Source organism: Ochotona princeps, chromosome 29, assembly GCF_030435755.1.
Source record: "Ochotona princeps isolate mOchPri1 chromosome 29, mOchPri1.hap1, whole genome shotgun sequence".
In the NCBI taxonomy this organism is placed as follows: Eukaryota; Metazoa; Chordata; class Mammalia; order Lagomorpha; family Ochotonidae; genus Ochotona; species Ochotona princeps.
Genome location: NC_080860.1, coordinates 12,978,775 through 12,991,205, shown reverse-complemented (window position 1 = coordinate 12,991,205; position 12,431 = coordinate 12,978,775). Strand labels below are relative to the sequence as shown.

General features: G+C 53.8%; 1 protein-coding gene across 4 annotated transcripts in view; it reads right to left on the bottom strand.

The window, feature by feature from the left end:
* Nucleotides 1-12,431, bottom strand: part of KIAA1671 (KIAA1671 ortholog) — a 136,970-nt gene that overhangs the window by 43,812 nt on the left and 80,727 nt on the right. The gene's annotated exons all lie outside the window — the stretch shown is intronic.

The following is a 12,431-nucleotide window of genomic DNA, read 5'->3' as shown; positions in this document are numbered from 1 at the left end:
TGACTGGAGGTACCTACTACACCCTTGTAGGAGGAGCCTGCTTTTCTCCTGCAGGGAGTTATGCCCCCTGCCCCTCCAGCAGTCTCAGAGAGGCGGGTTCACTGGTCCGAAGTCACACAGCACTCATGCCACTCCCTTGTGCATGGGAGCTGCTCCCTGCTCACAGTCCCGGCTCTGTCAGTATTAACTGTGAGAAGGAGAAGTCCAAGTGTGAGACCCAGAGGGGTGCGGCCGCCTCCTAGGTCCTAGCCACCGCAACCTCACCTCAGCACTGAGCAAATACTGGCTTTGCACACAGGTCCAACAAGGCCCTCGCCTGAGATTTCTCGTGGACGCCTCTCTTCTCAGATCCCCTGGGTCTTCTGGCTGTTGGCATTCACTCATGCCTTCACTCCTTCATTTAACCAACATTCAGGGAGCAGGGGGGAGGGCAGGCCACCAGACACAGAGACCCAGAAGGGTCCTTGCTATGGAAGTGCGGGGGACAGTCTGACAGGAGGTGATGACAGTGACTGATACAGTGATACAGTGCTGAGAGGCCACCTGAGCACCCAGTCTTATCAGGCATCCTCCCATGAACCCACTGGACAGAGAAGAAGACCAAGGTCCAGAGAGCTAGGGCTGTCCCTCAAGGTCATCCATTGTGCCTCTGGCCTGCTTTTATGTACACTCTGGTATAGTCCTCTCAATCATACAGTCAATCAGGATTGCTCTCTGTGTCTGGCAGAGTAAGGCAGAAGCAAGAATGTAAGGCCTCCACAGATGGGGCACAAAAGGTAGCTCGGGCTGCACCTGTTCTGAGATGTGCTGGGGGTGCGGGATGCTCAGGCAGCCAGCAGCACTTGTTAGACACGGGGACGGGGCTGCCTTGGAAGCAGGTTCCTCCCGCACCTGCCAGATCCCTGCTACCCTGGCCAACATCCCCCACCACAACCTCACGGGAAGTCCTGTGGCAGAAGCCACCCAACCAAACTGCTCCCAAACCCTTATCCTCTAAAAACCACGAGAGGTACAGATGTCTGGGGACTGTGGAGTAGCTGGCCCAGAGGGAAGTGAAGGGTGAAGGCTGGGCTAGGGAAAGGGAGGCAGCCTGTGAGGGTAGCGAGGTGCCCTCAGGACAACCTGCAGAGCTGCTGGGTCAGAAAGCACTACCCCATCAACCAGACAAGGAAATGCGTCCTGGGGCATCCGGCTCAGCCCAGCAACCCACACAGCCTCCCATGACCCAGGGCTTCTAGCTGCCTCAGTCTGTCTGATTTCCTTCCTACGTACGCTCCCTCACCAGCCACTTCCTCAGATAGAGATAGGCACGAGAAAGCCACAAGCCCTCCCTACCTGGGCCCAGGAGAGAGCTGGGAAGGACCGCAGCTTGGGAACACAGGGGAGGAGTCTACAGGGAGCACTCCCAGCCCTAGAGAGGCAGCAGGTCACATCACAGTGGAAGTCGAGACGCCGTCGACATCATCCTACCCAGTGCTGGCAATGCCGTAGCCAAGCAGCCACATATAACCTCCCGGCAGATGGAAATGCAGATTGGTACATGTTTCCTGAAGGAGCTCTAATGCTCTGGATCAAAAGTCTTCGAAGCAGGGGCTGAGCATGAGGTGCAGTGGTTAAAGACACAGCTTGAACTCCCACATCTGAGTTCCTGGGTTCAAGTCCTGGGTCGGCTTCCAACCTAGTTTCCTGCAAATCCACACAGCAGGAGGCAGCAGGTGACGGCTGTAACACGTGGGTCCCTGCCACCCTTGTGGGAGACCTGGATGGAGATCCTGGTGCCTGACAGCTCCGTGGGCATTTGGGGAACAACCTGATGCTGGATGGGAGCTTTTTCTTTTCTCTCTGTCCCTCTTCCTCACAAATGGGCATATCATTTTTTTTAAATACTGAATTAACAGTTTACTCAGGGCCCAGCACAATGGCTCAATTAGCTAATCCTCCTCTTGCAAGTGCTGGGATACCATATGGGCTCTGGTTTGTGTCCCGGATGTTCTATTTCCCATCTAAGTCCCTCTTGGTGGTCTGGGAAAGCAGCAGAGGATGGCCCAAAGCCTTGCGACCCTACACCTGTTCAGGAGACTAGGAGAAGGCTTCTGACTCCTGGCTTTTGATTGGCTCAGCTCCAACCACTGTGGCCATTTGGGGCATGAACCAGTGGTTGGAAGATCTTTCTCTCTGTCTCTCCTTCTCTCTGTAAATCTGCCTTTCCGATAAAAATAAATAAATCTTTAAAAGAAAATTTTACTCACCCTGAATACTGACTCGGATACTCCCTAGTTTTGTGCCCAGGCCGTAATCACAGCTCTGGACTTAAGAAACATGATGGACAACAGGGAGACTCACCACCAGCTCTTACTAGCTGTGTGACGCTGCACACATTACTTGACCTCTCTGATTTTCAGAGATAAAATCACCACGTTGTTCGCTGTCCTTGATGCCCTCCTCTACCAAGCGCACCTGTCCGTCAGCACCTGTGATCCACAGGTCTCCCATGTCCAGTTGTTCCCACAGCATCTGTCCTGGGCTGGGTCCCCTGCACTCACCCAAGAGCTTCTCCTCCATGCATCGCTGCACAAGACTGCCCACCTCATCTCCGCTGCTAGAGAACTCCCCCTAAGACCTTCACTACTTCCATTGCCAGCAATGAACTGAGCTCCCACTGCCTGCCAATCATCCCATGACATCATCACACGACATCATCCACTCTCAACAGTCCGCGAGGTTGGTGCTGGGACTCTTGCTCCCGTGGTACAGATGGGAAAGTCATGATGGAGAGGAGCCGCATCACCAGGCTGAAGTCACACAGCTGGGAAGCCACCCACAGAGTGTGCCACCCCCAGCCTCCCATCTCTTGGCTAAGCTGGGAGCAGTCCTGGCCCTCGCCCCAAGTCAGTCTGGATGACAGGCAGGTGCACAGAAAAGGAGGCCCAAGGAGGGCAGGCCCTGTTCCTGTTCCTCCTTCCACAGAGAGGGAAAGAGGAGCTGAGACTGAGCAGCGGGCCATACACAGGCTGCCTGCTGTCCTCCTTCAGGTGCAGTGTGACTATAAAAAGCATCACTCCCCGGAAACTGGGGCAGCATCACCATCCCCGCCCTCCACCCGCCCGCTGCCACCACCACCCCCGGGAACTGCTTCTGCAAACTCGTCTGTCCTCTCCAGGAAACTTGGGCATCCAAAAAGAAACAATCTCTTCCTTATATAATTAAGCTCCAGGGGGAAAAAAAAAAAGCCCCACAGCGAAACTACAGGGCTGCAGGCACCATGTGAAAATTCCATCAACTGCATGAGGCGGGCACAGACAACTGGTTCCAGGCAAGCATGCGCACCTGCCAGTCATCCATTCCTTCCACACACGACATGCAAATTCAGTGTGCCAGTTGGATCCTCAGCCATTATGGGATGAGGGGCTGGAAGCTCCCGAATGTGGCAAGAAGAAAATTTCAAAGGAGCAGAGGGAGAAAAATTGCTAAGAGCTAGGATGGGCAGGTAACTTACACACTCTAGATGCAACAACGAGAGACAGAGAGAGAGAGAGGAATGCCAGCATCCTATATGGGTGCTGGTTATGTCCCAGCTGCTCTGCTTCTAATCCAGCACCTGGCTAATGCAGCTGGGAAAAGCAGTGGAGGATGGTCCAAGTGCTAGGGCCCCTGCACCTACAGGAAAGACCTGGATGAAGCTCCTGGCTCCTGGCTTCAGTCCAGCCCAGCCCTCACCCTTGTAGCCACTTGGGGAGAGAGAACCAGCTCCCCTAAACACTCTGGACAAACCGTGAACATAGGACGTGCCCAGCCGCCTTCACCCAACCTTGGCACCTGCTGTTCCCTCTGGCAAAGACACGTCCCTTCAGTTGGCCTCCCCAGCCCAGCATGACTGTCCTCCATAATTCAGGTGAGACACACCCTCCTCCGAGAAGCCAACCATGATTCCTCGTGCCCATAGGAAGAATCCTCCCATCCTACCTAGCTGACCCTGACCAAAGCACTCAGCACGCTGGGCTGTGACTCACTGAAACCTGGCAGCCTCCCCCAGTGGCCACCAAACCCGTGGGCGACAGGGACATTTCCTGTGCGCCCATGTGGCCCAACACCTGTAGCAGAACTCAACTCTCCTGCCCTCTAAGAGGAAGGTGTGATGGAGGCCTGAACCCCAGAAATTCCGGAATTCCTCTCGCTGGGCTTGTTTCCAAGGCAACCAGGAAATTCTGATAAGGGGAAAAAATAGAAATGCCTTGATCTTACAAGTTAATCCCATATTATTTATACGCCAAGACCAACTCCTTGTTTTCACATGTCACCATCCTCCTTCCAACAGCCATCCCGAGCCAGGATAGCTTTAATTAGCCCTGGGGGGGAGGGGCAAAAGAAAGAAACCACCTGGAGAAAAAATCTCCAGAAACAACCAGAAACTCATCATTACCTACTGGGCAGTCCAAACCTGAGCAAGCAGACAGCAACATTTCCAACAGCAGCTGAAAGAGGCCAGCCCCTCTCCAAAAAGCTGCACATTCAGGGCCAGCGCTGTAACATGCCAGGAAAAGCCACCTGCGGAGCCGGCATCCCCCATGGGTGCTGGCTTAAGTCTCAGCTGCTCCACTTCCCATCCAGCTCCCTGTTGATGTGCCTGGGAAAGAAGCAGAGGATGGCCCATGTGGTTGGGTCACCTACCACCCATATAGGAGATACCGAAGAGGCTCTTGGCTCTTAGCTTCTGAAAGGCTCAGGTCCAGCCATTGTGGCCATTTGGGGAGTGAACCAGCAGATGGAAGATCTTTCTCTCTGTCTCTCCTTCTCTCTATAAATCTGCCTAATAAAAATAAATAAATCTTTTAAAAAAAAATTCCTTCTGGGGGCCAGTGCTGTGGTACATCAGGTTCAGCTGCCCCTGTGACGTCAGAATCCCATACGCGAGCACTGGATCGCACCAGGGCTGCTCTACTTCCCATCCAGTTCCTTGCTCAATGTGCTTGTGAAGGCAGCAGCAGACTGCCGGAGTACTCCGGCCCCCGCCACCCACGTAGGAGACCTAGATGGAACTCCAGGCTCCTTCAGGCCTGGTCACTGCTGCCATTTGGAGGTGAACCAGCAGGCAGGTAGAAGATCTCTTTTTCTCTATGTCACTGTCTCTGTCACCCTGCTCATTTCATTATGGGTTGTTTTTGAGTCATCTCACAAAAGCAAAACAATGCCCCGCCCCTAAGGCCCGGATGAGAAAGCTGTGCCAAAAAACGAAGCTTGGAGGTTGTACAGCAACACAGTGGCCAGATCCCACTCAGAGGCCTCTGCTTTGCACCTCCCAGCCGTGGCTCCATGGGCACCTGTGGCCTCCCACACCCCGCCCACATCGCTTCCAAGCTCAGCATGGCAGCCCCGCCTTCCTCTCATCTTCAACTTGCTGCGAGTGACAGCAGCCCTGCCTCCCACAAGGAACAGCTTTCCCTGACCCAGCTGGAGACCCGCTGTCTTATGCCTGAGCCCCCATTCCACCCACACTGTTCCAGGAGCCACACTGTGCTGAGCTGGCAGGGCAAGAGAGGGGGCAGTCAGGCAGCCTCAGCACCTGGACTCCACAGCTCACAGTTCAGACACAAAGCTTTGTATGACAGCCTTGGACTCTCAAGCAGCCTGAGTTTAAATCCTTCCATCCAGTTACATACTGTTGCAAACACTGCCCTCCTACCCCCACTATCCAAACCCCCCCCCACACACATACACCTGCAACCCTCAAGATGCACCTGGCCACAGCTTACCACGTTTCCTGTCTTGGCTCCAAGGCCAGCTGTCCAGAGAGCCCCTTCCTAACCCTCCAAACGCACAGCCAATACCGCGCCCGTTCATTTGCCTAGAAGTCATGCCCGCTCCCTGGCATTTTCTCGAGTGTCTATTTATTCCCATCTTTCTGAGGAAGGTTTATACAAGCAGAAGTTCAGGTGGCTTACTCTTGGAGCCCAGCAGCGACGAGGCACTGGCATTTGCTGAATGAATGGACAAAGGGAGGGAGGGAGGGAGGGAGTGAGGGAGGGACAGAGGGAAGGAGGGCAGGCCAGGGATGGGAGAGGACTCTGGGAGGCACGGACATGACACAGGTAGGTCTTGGCTGAAAATGCAGAGACCAGCAGGGAAACGGGGGAAGGGGGAGCAGGAGCTGGAGAAGCTAGAGACCCCTCCCCTGCCCCCCATCCTGTGTGTCCTGCGCACATGAAGGATCATTTCCGCCCACTCCATAGCACAGCAGAGGGCAAGCAAAATCCAAATCCTGCCACGTCCTCCCACACAGGCCGGCCGTGGGCAAGGGCCCTCCTCACGCACTGCAGGTGAGGTAGTGACGTGTCCTGTACAGCCTTGGGTTTCACAGCAGCCTTTCTCAGGCTGTGAGATATACATAGCTTCTTACACGACTGGCCCAAGCTTCACCCTGCCTGCCTTAGGGCAGAGCTCAGCTGGGTCACCCTTCAGGAAAATGAGCATGCAACTGACCAGGCCAGCATGGATCCTTCCAGTGATGCCTGGGCAGCAAGTTCTCTTCCCACATTCTAGTCCTCACCCTGGCGCTGCCACAGACCCCCTACAAAGCCTTCCCTTCCCCCCCATCCTCTTCCTCACTGCCTTATCCCTCCGCAAAAGCCACCAGGGTATGTACGTGGGCCAGGTGCTCCCTCTAAAGAGCCTTAGCCTGTCCTCTGTTTATTTTATTTTTAAAGATGGATTTCTTTTTTTTTTTTTAAGATTTATTTATTTATTACAAAGTCAGATATACAGAGAGGAGGAGAGACAGACAGGAAGATCTTCCATCCGATGATTCACTCCCCAAGTGAGCCACAACGGGCCGGTGCCATGCTGATCCAATGCCGGGAACCAGGAACCACCTCCGGGTCTCCCACGCGGGTGCAGGATCCCAAGGCTTTGGGCTGTCCTCTACTGCTTTCCCAGGCCACAAGCAGGGAGCTGGATGGGAAGTGGAGCTGCCGGGATTAGAACTGGCACCCATATGGGATCCCAGGGCATTAAAGGTGAGGACTTTAGCCGCTGGGCCACACCGCTGGGCCCAAAGATGGATTTCTTTATTTGAAAGGCAGAGCACAGGGAGAGCTTTCATCCACTGGTTCACTCCCCAAGTGGCAGCAACAGCTCAGGCCGGGCCAGGCAGAAGCCGGGAAGAAGCCTGGGACCCCAAATAGTCTCCCACATGCGTGGCAGGAGCCCAAATACTAGGACCATCCTCTGCTGCTTTGTGAGGTGCATAGCTGGATGGGGAATGGAATATCTGCAGCTCGAACCAACACTTTGCTATGGGATGGCAGCATCCTAATGGCAGCTTAACCCCCTGTGCCACAATGCCAGCTCCGGCCCCCTCCGTTTACACAGGGACTTCCTGCTCCCATGTCCCCAGCTTTCAGCCTGAATCTCACGGAGGCAACAGGACGCTTCCTATTTGGAGTTTGCACAGAACAGCTCCTTTCTCTGAGGCCTGAGCCGACGGTCCAGCTTTCCCCAAAATAGGGATGAGCTCAGCTTTGCCAGATTCCACAAAGGAGTGAAATCACGTGGCGTTTGTCTTCCAAGACCAGCTTATCTCACGCAACCAACGGGCAGAACAGTGGTTCCCAGAGGCTGGGGTGGTGGGGAGGGAATAGCAGTGAGGGATGATGAGACCTGCTGAGGCTGTATCACGTGATCTGTCACGTTCCCATCCAAAAGCAATCATCTGTGCATTAGGGGACAGAGTACCCCAGGTGGAGGTCCTAAATCACACTGCACCCCAGAAAGATGTCCAATTGCTGTACATAAAAAAATAAAATAATAATAAAACTTGGAAAAGACAAGAATGAGGGATTTAGGTGGGAGCTGCTTTCTTTGTATGTAAATGTACATGTTGGCAGTGGGAGTCCTGGGTGGCCCCAGTGTCTGTCTCTCACCTCCCTCCCTGGTTGGAGCAGGTGCTTGGCATAGGCCTGCAGGATGCTGCTGGGGATACCACATCCCACACCTGAATGTCTGGGTCTGAGTTCTGACTCCAGCCTCCTGCAGAGCCACAACCTGGGAGGCTCAAGTATCTGAGTCCCTGTCACCGATTTGGGAGAACCAGAAGGAATGCCCAACTTCTGGGAATTAAGGAAGTGAACCAATGGGTAGGAAAATTCTCTCTCTCTCTCTCATCAACAAAAGGAGTAAATAAAAGTACTGTTTAAAAACAACTGGGAATTCAGGATTGATCAGATCGGAAACAGACCGGACACAGGACAGTGCAATAAGGGAGGGGGGCAGGGAGTCCAGGACCTCTCCACACACAAGCCACAAGTTATTTTTGCCACAAGTTATAACTGTCCACCCTCTCCCCCGACTCCCAAGCCAAGTACTCTCATTTCAAAACAATCTTGATGAGGTCTCTCCAGGACAGCTTTCTCGGGGCAACTGAACATGGGAGTGCGGTGACAGGCCGCCACTTAATGGACACCAAGCAACAGAAGCAGGATAGGGGAGGGGTGGCCTCCCTGGGCTGGGTGTGGCATGAGTTCCTTGACAGGTGCCAGCGTAGTTGAGCTGCCTGGCCTTCTGTCGGCCTCCCTCTCAGGTCTGGTGGCCTCTTGAAAGAAGACCAGTCTGAGCCTTAGATTTGGTATCCAGGCTGGGAGGGCACAGCCAGCCTCTAGTCACTTGGTTTGTGTCTCTAGCCAAGTCCCCACACCTCTCTGACTCTCCTCTTCCATAAATGGGGACAAAGACTGGTGTTACCACACTGGACTTTTTGAGGATGAAGAGAGAGAAACCGCCTGCGGAGGGCCCAGCATGGAATCAGAGCTCAGTGAACCTTACTGCGGATTGGCTGGCTGCCACCACCAGCTACACAACTACCTGGAAACCCAGGCACCTGCCTGTTTCTGAAACTCAGCAAATCCTTCTCACTGATCTCAGTTCCCGCTTCGGTCCCCCACCACACCCAGCGGTCTCTTGCCTGCCCCATCTCCATCCAACTGTAGGGGTACAGGGGAGCACGCTTGGTGGCCCAAGCCAGGGCTCCTCCACATTGTGCTCTGATGCCCCTCTGGATTTCCAGCTAACACTCCTGCAACCGATCACCCCTCTCTGCCCTGCACCACCTGGGCCTGCCCTTCTACTGGACCAGCCCCTTTACCCATAGACAGATGTATCATCTCCACCTGGAATTTGAATTGCATCTGGACGTAACCCACCCGAATGGAGCTCTTGCCCTATCTCTAAGTCGCCTTCCCCTTTGCTCTCTCGGGAGGCCATAAACAAGGCCAATGCCCAGCTCACTTTCTGGACCACAAGCCTCAGGTTCTCCAGAGCTCCTCTTAACCCCCGTAGTTTCATTCTCATGACAGTCGATCCCTGGTCGCTTCTCTTCCAGGGTCATAATAGCACTGGATCCCAGTTCTCATTGCCTGTGGCCTCCACACCTCACCTCCTTCTCCTGCTCCCCCAGTCTACACTCCATCCTTTTGGCCACCACCCAAAGGACCCCTTCACCTCTCCAGCACAAACTCCAGACACTCTGCCCTGGCCTGGCTGGTCCCGGTGGCCTCCACCTCTCCCAGCTTGCTCCCACCCCAGGGCCTTTGCATGTGCTATTCCCTTGACCTAAGATTCCCCCCTTCGCCCAATCCCCTGGATCCCAACATGACTGTCTCCTCCTCTCAGGTCTGCATGCAAGTGTCACCCTCTCACAAGTTCTTCCCAGTTTCTCCTCGCAGCCTCATTCTCTGTGTCTTCAGAGACCTTCAAAAAGTTCGTGGAAAAAATGAAATTGAAAGATAAATGTCAAAAAGGTAGAATTCCTGGGCCCGGCGGCATGGCCTAGTGGCTTAAGTCCTCGCCTTGAAAGCCCTGGGATCCCATATGGGCGCTGGTTCTAATCCCGGCAGCTCCACTTCCCATCCAGCTCCCTGCCTGTGGCCTGGGAAAGCAGTCAAGGACGGCACAATGCATTGGGACCCTGCACCCGCGTGGGAGACCCGGAGGTGGTTCCTGGTTCCCGGCATTGGATCAGCATAGCACCGGCCCGTTGTGGCTCACTTGGGGAGTGAATCATCGGATGGAAGATCTTCCTGTCTGTCTCTCCTCCTCTCTGTATATCTGACTTTGTAATAAAAATAAATCTTAAAAAAAAAGGTAGAATTCCATCTAGCATTTTTATAATTTGCATTTTTCATGACATTTTTTGAAGATCTCTCATACACAGAGATTTTTTTTTATTGTTTTGTATGTGAAGGTCTTATGGAGACCACGTGAGAGACCGTGATTCTCCACGATGTCCTGTAGCCATGGCAACCACCATCTTCAAGCACCACTGGGCGGCACTTTCACTTTTTACATGGAGATTTCCAGAGGGAACGCTCCACTTCTTTCCCGGGAGATGTTCTTATCAAATAGGCATCTTCATTTGGCTCCCAGAGGAAAACACAAAATGTCAGTCTCAAAAAAGCAGCCTTTATTTTTAAAAGTGTGAGTTCGATTCCAACAGCAGGAAGCACACGGCCATCCTCACCATGTCATCACCATCAATACATGACACCTTTGTTGTGGCAGGGCCCGGCACTTCACCCTCAGCCCACTCGCTGAGTCATTTAACAAGCATTCACTGGGCAGCGGCTGTGTGCCAGGCCCTGAGCTGGGCTCCAGGCACCCAGCTGTGAGTCAGACGGAGAGTAATCTGTACCCGCGGGCAGCACATACTCCAGTGGGACCACCGTCCAAGGCCTGAGCAGTCAGATATACAGAGAGAAGAGGGAACAGAGAAGAAAATCTTCTATCTGCTAATTCACTCCTCAAGTGACCGCAATGGCCAGAGCTGAACTGCTCCAAAGCCAGGAGCCTGGAGCTTCTTCTAGGTCTCCCACGCAGGTGCAGGGTCCCAAGGCCTTGGGTCGTCTTCTACTGCTTTCCCAGGCCACAAGCAGGGAGTTGGATGGGAAGCGGGGCAGCCGTGATAGGAACTGGTTCCCATGTGCGATCCTGGCATGTCTAAGGTGAGGATTTCAGCCATTAGGCAAATGCACCAGGCCCTGTAAGTGACTTTCTTGAAAGGTGTGTGTGTTTGTTTATTTGAAAGGTAGAATGACAGAGAGGGAAAGAGAGAAAGAAGGTGAGAGATGCAGAGGGAGGAAGAGGGAGAGTTCTTCCATCAGCTGATTAGCTCCGCAAATATCCAACGACAGTCAGGTTGGGGCCAGGCTGAAGCCAGGAGCTTCTTCTGGGTCTCCAGGGTTGGCAATTGGGCCAACTGCTGCTGCTTCCCAGGCACGTTAGCACAGCAGCCAGGACTCACACTGTTCTTGCCATTTGGGATGCCAGCATCTCAAACAACAACTTCATCTGCTGAGCCACAATACCAGCCCCTTGGCACCTCACTTTCTATTCTGGGCCTGGGCATGGTGGATTCTGGTATTTACAGGATGCCCTGAGGACAGCACGGGATAATTGCATGGAAATAGGGGAGACACCGATGCAAATGTTGATGTACAGCCTGGCACCCTCAGGTGCCATGTAGTGCTTCGGGAACAATCTACACAACTGACACTAATACGTCAATGCCCACCTTATTAAGAGCCATGCATTTGACCATGTACGGTCACTGAGGGCTAAGGAGCCCACTCCCGCCATGCACACCAGCATCTCATTTCACGGAATCAGCCTCCAGCCTGGATGAAGGCAGCACACACAGCCCACACCCTACTAGGCACCCTCTATTGCTTGGGAGTATCCAGCTTGCCTCCTGCCCCAAGTGCCAGGGGCTCCAGCTGCTCCAGCTCCCAGCCCCTACCCACATCTCCAGACCCTGGGCTATGGAGAAGAAGCTGCCCCGAGGTAGGACAGTGATAAGGGCAATTCAAGCTTTCCATTACTGAACCCCACCCCCAGGAATCTCCCCTCCAGGTTGCCTGAGACACTGACCCTCAAAAAGCAAGTGGTAAATTCAGCTGTGTGGGAAATCAAAGTCTCCTGGCACCAGATCTCTGTGAGCAAGCAGGCAGCCTTGGCCTTGGAAGTTTGAAAAGCAAGGCAAGGCTGAGATATGGAAACCATGCGGAAGAGGGTGTTTCACACCCATTTTACAGATGAGGAACACTGAAGTACACATAACTGATTCCACTGATCTGAAGCTGGCTTGGTGCCTGCTGCTTAGCTGTGGGGGCTAGCAGAGCTGGCCAACATCAGGGTTGATTCTATGCCCAAAAGTCTGTCCTCTTTGCTGGCCTGGCACAAACAGCTCAGTTGGCTCTAAATTTAGAAGCTTGAACACGGGCAGGAAGAGGGGTCCCGGGGGATGTGGCGCTGCAGCTTGGCACAGCACCCCAGTCCCTCCTCCAGCCTGGCCTTGTGCAAAGGGAATAAGAGAAGGCAACTCCCAGGCAGGACTGGCGCGTTTCCTGCCCACCTGAGCCCCCTGGAACAACAGGCAAAGCCTGCCC